General features: G+C 36.6%; 1 long non-coding RNA gene across 1 annotated transcript in view; it reads left to right on the top strand.

Annotated features, from left to right (window-relative positions):
* LOC108754686 overlaps positions 1-5,682 on the top strand; it is a 5,858-nt gene extending 176 nt beyond the window's left edge. Inside the window, exons 2-3 of the long non-coding RNA XR_001939724.1 lie at positions 3,645-3,651; positions 5,615-5,682. This is a non-coding gene — a long non-coding RNA (uncharacterized LOC108754686). The remainder of the gene's footprint in view (positions 1-3,644; positions 3,652-5,614) is intronic.
* Positions 5,683-6,219: the final 537 nt, after the last annotated feature.

The following is a 6,219-nucleotide window of genomic DNA, read 5'->3' as shown; positions in this document are numbered from 1 at the left end:
GGGGGGGGGGGGGGGAAGGGGAGGGGGGAATTCGTATAAACGCTAATCCTACGCCAAATTAATTACGGCAAATTCTATTTGCAAAATAGATTATTTGCTGGTTTTTGTGACAAATATAATTATTCGTTTTCTACTACGTACTACAAAAATAATTTGCAACAAATACAAAATATTTGTCAATTTCATGTAAATTTCTTCGCTATAAATTTCACAGTTAAATTTTGTGTCATTCCTTTCAACAAATCTTTTCTCTCCATCAAAGAAAATTAAAAAAGCAGGAAATCTATAAGGGTTGAAAATAAATTTAAGTACCAGCAAATTATAATAGCCGACAAAAATTTCTCTTCTGCCGTCTCTAACATGTAACACTAAATACATCAAATACATTGAATATATTATAATATGTTTGTATTCTTAATATCAATTACATATACATATATATCAGATATAAAAATAATTCTTTGTTAAATCTATGCGAAATAATTATTTCATTATCTTTATTGATAATTTAAAGTATAATATAACATTACAAAATTTTATTCGTATAATTGATCATCTATATGCATAGATATACTTGTAGATATGCGTGTCAGCGTAATGGATTTATACGATAAACAAAGTTGCTCTTTAAAATCGTTCTGATAGCACATTCCAACTTTAATTATATCTACAATATTTACATGTAAAACACGTGTTATACATACAAAACGTCATATAAGCACAAACGAGCGAGTGAATAGAGAAAGGATCGAAGGGTGAATCGCATTAAAGACTCATGCCCTAGACAAAATATGTGTATTATAAATGATGAACTTACACTTTTTTTATTTTAATGCAACATTATTAAATTGAGGCATACGAATGATTTTTATCGTATGAAAAATATATTTAACTTATATTTAAACTTTTTCATTTTGTTCCTCAAAATGCTAAGAGATCGTTGCAATTCAAGCTACGAATCATTAACACAATTCAATGAAACTTGTTCAACATACGAGCACATTGAATTAACTGGCCGAAATTTTATTTCGAATTAAATTTTAAAAAACCGCAGCACAATATTTATCGAAAGTGGATAAAAATTAAAAGAATTATAGCTAATAAGAATACTGATGTTAGATAAGAATATTAAGGGGAAATTTAAGGGGAAAATTTTTATCAAGTGTGCACAAACAAAATGAAATAAAAACAAATTATAAATTTAAATAAAAAACGCATAACCTTAAGTAATATTATAATAGTAATATATACACAATGGAAAGCGGAGCAGAGAGATACGTATATGCGACATAAATAATCCCATCGGGGGCTGTAATAATATTTTATTATATATTCGTATTTCCAAAACTTTATAAATACATATAAAATTTCATAATGTAGCAAATTACATAGTTACGTTGCGTCATAGATCTGCACAAATTAATATCTCGAATCGAATTTATACAACCATAGAACCAGCACAAACGGCGGTCTAAATCTCATTGTGGGCTGTGCGGTAGTTAACCCAGACAGATACACGACACGTTGATATTATTCGTCACATAGTCAAGCCGAGTCAACACTCGACGTGTATCGGCGATATAAAATATGCTACTCTCGTGTAGACACTCTCCACGGGGGCCGGAGCAAGCGGCGATCCCACAATATTAATAAACCCTCTCTTCTTCGAGCCGCTTCGAGGCTCTCTCGCCTATCTCTCTCTCGGTCCTTTTTTCGGGTGAGCCTCGGTAAAAGGGGCCAAGCCGAAACGAGAATGGGCGACCGAGACTTCCAGACAGCGTGGCTCTGCATGGTCACAGGTGTGCCTTCGGGCGCGTTCGTTTCGCCGCTGCATGCTCGCTCTCTCGCTCTTTCTCACGCACACGCACACGCGCACACACATTTGCGCACCCCCGAATATGCGTGTATCAAAAAAGCCATTACTTCTTCAACGTTACCGTTCAACGGGTGTCTTTCTTCATCGTAGTTTTCGTCGACGCAGCGCGACGCGCGGCTCGGTATCGATTTTTACTTCGACTTTTACCACGATCTCTCTCTCTCTCTCTCTCTCACACCATCCCTCTTTATCTCTCTTTACACCGTACCGCATCGCACCGTTTCGAATTCGTCGCGAAATTTGGCCGCGAGCGCCGAAGCGGTTAGCCCTTTTAGCTCGGATCGGAACGCGGCGCGGAGCGGAGCGGACAACAAAAGCGGCGTTAAAGCATTCGGTCCGTCGGCAATTTTTTCTGGTTCGATTTTGCGGCGGAGGCACCTCTCGGTGAGGAATTCCATCCATCAGTCGGGCCTAGATTACGCCGCGTTAGTTACAGAAAGAAAGAGAGAGAGAAAGAGGGAAGAAGGGAGAGCGCGGGGTGTGCGTGTGTACATCGATATGTAAGTGCGCGCGCACGCGCGCGCGTGTGTGTGCGCGTGTGTGTGTGAGAGATGAAGTGTTTCGTGGATGTCGAGGGGGCGAAGGAGGCCCGAATAGAGGTAGAGAGAAACTGGCCCTGGCTGGAGTACCTTAAGGCTAGACGCGGCGGCGGCCGAAGGAACGAAATGGGCGCGAACGTAGTCGAGGAACAAAGAGAGGCGAAAGAAGGAGGGAAGGAAGGCGAGAGAGGGAGGGAGAAGAAACGCTCTTGGGATTCAGGTGTTGATGACCAGACACCGCGCCAGCGCGAGAAGCAGCAACGAAGAAGGCGGCAGAAGCAATGCGCCGCGCTGGCGGTGGCTGAAGGCGGGATGCCTTTCATCTTTTCATCTTTGTCTTCTACCTCCAAGGCTCTCTCGCACATCTTTCTGTCCGAAGCGCGGCCTAGAGGCGGCTTCCTTGCCCAACGCCTCGATGCACATCTCACCGAAAACCCCGCAGCGGGAGCTCTCCTCGCTGTTTCCTACACATTTCCTAGACGTCGACTTCGGCAAACTGTCTGACGGGGAATTATCAAACGAGGAGGCTCCGGAAACCAATTTTATCGCATTAAACGACGTGGTGGTCGTCTACCAAAGCCTCGCGCTGCGATACTAACGCATCCTGCAACCACTTACGTCGTATATAATACGAAGCTACTATTTAAAATATCGATCGCGATCGCGACTGACCCCGAAATATGGAAAATATTAAAACTGCAAAATCGGAATTTTTCAGATTTATTTATGTAATTTTTTTCCGAAAAATTCAATTGTGAGTGTCTTACTTTGTTTTAAAATATGTGTACTGGAAATGCCATGTTGTGTTATTATACATTGATTATAATCAAGGCTTCGATAGTTTGGAAATTTTATATTATAAAGAAGTATGGACAAAATTTATAGACAAATATTAAGTTGTTCGGAAAGTAATTTCGTTTTTTCTTATGAAAATGAAAGACGATTTTCAATCAGACGCGTTTCAAATGATCATAAACGGTCGAATTCGATAGATTTAATCTCTCAGCGATCTCACGAGTTGTTATTCGCCGGTTTGCATCAATTAATGCCTTTATTGTGTCTTCATCAGCTTCAACTGGCCTTCCAGAACGTGGTGCATCTTCAACATCAAAATTGCCGGATCGAAATTTTGCAAACCAGTTTTGGCACTGGCGTTCTGTCAATACATCTTCTCCATACACATCGGATAATTTTTTCTTGCTTGAACAGCATTTTTACCTTTTCGATAGTAAAAAAGTAAAATATGCCGAAAATGCTGCTTTTCACTTTCCATATTTGATAGGGCACCAACCAAAAACTACTGCGTAGAATCAATCGAACTTTTTTCACAAGCAAGCCTTGCTATATCAGCTGTCAAAATATATAATGATTATGCGGCTTAAGTGTGAAAAAATACAATAAGTCCTCTGTTGAGAAAAAACGAAATTACTTTCCGAACAACCTAATATATTATATATGTTTCTCTAAAAACAGATAAATATTGGGGACACTTTTGCTCCGTTATTTAAATTAGCACTTTTACTATGTTGTAAAATTTTTTGTACATATATCTTTTTACATGCGATTCGTTCGGCAACACTTTTTGCATCAAATCATTTGTCATTTATCTACTATCGTACTTGTCATTGAAAAATTTAAACACTTTTGTTTCTCTCTCTCTCTCTCTCTCTCTCTCTCTCTCTCTCTATTACAAAGATATAAATACTATAAATGATAAACTGAAGAAAAAATGTAAAAGTAAAAAATTTGTAAGACATTCAAATGATATACTTGTAACATAAAAATAGGTCGAAATGAAGTCTACAGAAATCTGAATAGAATTAAACGTGTCGTGGTTCACGAAGAAAGTTCTTAAGCGCGTTCGAGGTGGAAGAAACCCTGCGAGAGAATGTGCTCGTGAGGATACTCGCGTTACGTTACAAAAGATGGAGAGGTTAGCCGTGGCGTGCCACGGTGAAATTAGCCGAATTCTCCTTCTTTGTCGAATCGTTTGAGGTTTTCGTTGCTTCCGTTGCGCCTTTTGTTTACTCGCAAACGCGAAAGCGCAACGAACTCTTCGCGTACAATGCGGATCCTATATATATATATATGTACATCGAGCATGGAATTTGGGCACGCAGTAATTTAAGGCTGTTTCAAACGATATTAAATAATTTGGAGGTTAATTTTGAGACGACCTATTAAGACTTGCATATGTTTATCTGATTAATACATATAACCCTATTTAAACTATAAATTTTATTTAAATAACTTATTAAATAAATTATTGTTTATTAAAATGTTGAAATATGGTGATGTAGAGTGTATCAAAATTCTTTCAAACTTAAATGTTACGCAAAAATAATATTAATTTATAATTCTCGAAATCGATTAAAAAAGAGACAAGTCCCACATGAAAAGACTTTATTCTACTTTTTTGTTTATTTTGCACATAAAATTTTTTTTTCCTTGTGATTATGTCAGAGAACTGGTATATTCAAGGTCAATTCAATATACATATATTTATGCGATTATATATTAGCGATATCAAGAAATTCGTATATCGATACCTTTAACAAGCGTCTGTACCTGATTTATCTGATTATGAGGCATTGGCTCAAAGCCATTACTAAAGTCATTTGGAGCAATCTTTATTCTACTTTTCAATTGGAATGACTGTTAAATAACAAATAGATTTCGTCGATTTGCACGGTGTGTCGTATTATCATTGAATCACATTGTACAGCTATGTTTATTTCAATAAAAGACGAATAGGTTGCAAGGTAGAAAGAATAAGGAAAGAAAAAGAGTCAAGACAGTAAGAGGACTAAAGATAGAAAGATTTTGTTTGTCTCTTTTTATCTCGTGACATAAATATTGTACGACTTGGTTATTTTTCTTTGTGTGAATTTGCTCGGAGCTTTGTTGAGTCCTTACTTTTGGGTGACACTAATAGCACAAATAATAATCCAAGCGTGAACGCGTAATATTCATAATCTATTATTAATTTAATTGAGTTGATTGATTTTCATCATTTTCTTATTCTCCCGTACGTGCCTCGGTTTTTGTAACATTCGTGTGTTTGTTTTTAAGTTTATCTAACATATTCTCTATGAATAAGAGGGAAGCAAGCGCAACTCAAATTCTCAATATTTATCTAGGATAACTCCGGCAAATACGCCGCACTGAGATTTACGTTGTAGAAGTAAAAAAAAACTAGAAGTAGTGGGGATAATTTTCCCGCAATTACTCTGTTACATGCCTTTATATTATATTAATATTATGTTACTTCAGTTTATGTTAATTTCAGTTTCTTACTGTTAATATTAATGAAATTATTGTAAGTCAAATCGATTTATCACTATGTTGAGTAGCGCCATCATAAATTATAATCTACATAAAGTGATTACTGTAGAACGTGCAAAAGACTTGTGGTTATTTCGTGATATATGAGTGTAGAGGAATAGTAAAGCATATTGTATAACAAAATACTTTGCTCTTGTATTCTTTGTTGTCTTGTATATCCCACCTGTTTGGGATATATGGCATTTTTAACAGGCGGGGCCTTATGCCTAAAGCATACAAAGTACGCCGATTGAATTCAGTGCACTAAATACAATAAACGCATTACATGAAATATGTACCTCATGTCATAACACATGTAATACATCTGGGAAGATTGTAATTATTATTTATTACTTCATATACATATTTATCATTCTTATTCCTTAATAAAACTTTATAAACGCATTTTATAAATTATTGTGTCATTTTACGTCTTATTTATGTGCATTATTTTAAAATTTTTTTATGAGCCATACATAT

Source organism: Trachymyrmex septentrionalis, unplaced genomic scaffold (assembly GCF_001594115.1).
Source record: "Trachymyrmex septentrionalis isolate Tsep2-gDNA-1 unplaced genomic scaffold, Tsep1.0 scaffold80, whole genome shotgun sequence".
Taxonomy (NCBI): domain Eukaryota; kingdom Metazoa; phylum Arthropoda; class Insecta; order Hymenoptera; family Formicidae; genus Trachymyrmex; species Trachymyrmex septentrionalis.
This window is presented reverse-complemented; position numbering and strand designations above follow the sequence as displayed.